A 673-nucleotide genomic window follows, 5' to 3' on the forward strand; every position below is an offset into this window, starting at 1 on the left:
CGAACCTTAACGGAAAGTGTTTTATCGCATCCGGGGGAGTTATATAGTACAATAGCTGTAAGAGAACAATGCATCATTAGGGTGGTGATAGAAATGCAGGCGACTACAAATCTATTTAAAAATTAAACTAAACTCCTCCCGAACAGGCCATGAAGGCCCAACGGTACCGACAGGCCGCCGTGTCATCCTTACCCCACAGGCGTCACTGGATGCGGATATGGAGGGGCATGTGGTCAGCACACAGTTCTCGCGGCCGTATGTCGGTTTCCGAGACCGAAGCCACTACTTCTCAATCAAGTAGCTCCTCAGTTTGCCTCACAAGGGCTGAGTGCACCCTGCTTGCCAACAGCGCTCAGCAGAACGGATGGTCACCCATCCAAGTGCTAGCCCAGTCCGACAGTGCTTAACTTCAGTGATCTGACGGGAACCGGTGTTACCACTGCGGCAAGGCTGTCAGCACAAATCTATGTAGCCAACACAAATTCCTTTCTGTTAATACTCTTGAAGTTTGTCAATGAAACTGTGCTGAGTTGTTGATCGCATTGTCCGACGTTTCGGCCGCTATTGCAAACGGCCTTCCTGAGGGCTTCGTGCTGAGCTACACTGCCGAGTGAGAGAGAGACCTTAGATAGCGGACAGCGCGCGAAAAGCGACTCACACAAGATAGCGGGGC

General features: G+C 51.3%; 1 pseudogene; it reads right to left on the reverse strand.

Annotated features, from left to right (window-relative positions):
• Positions 1-340: 340 nt before the first annotated feature.
• Positions 341-458, reverse strand: LOC124596876 (annotated as a pseudogene).
• Between the last annotated feature and the right edge of the window lie 215 nt (positions 459-673).

This window comes from Schistocerca americana, chromosome 2 (assembly GCF_021461395.2).
Source record: "Schistocerca americana isolate TAMUIC-IGC-003095 chromosome 2, iqSchAmer2.1, whole genome shotgun sequence".
In the NCBI taxonomy this organism is placed as follows: domain Eukaryota; kingdom Metazoa; phylum Arthropoda; class Insecta; order Orthoptera; family Acrididae; genus Schistocerca; species Schistocerca americana.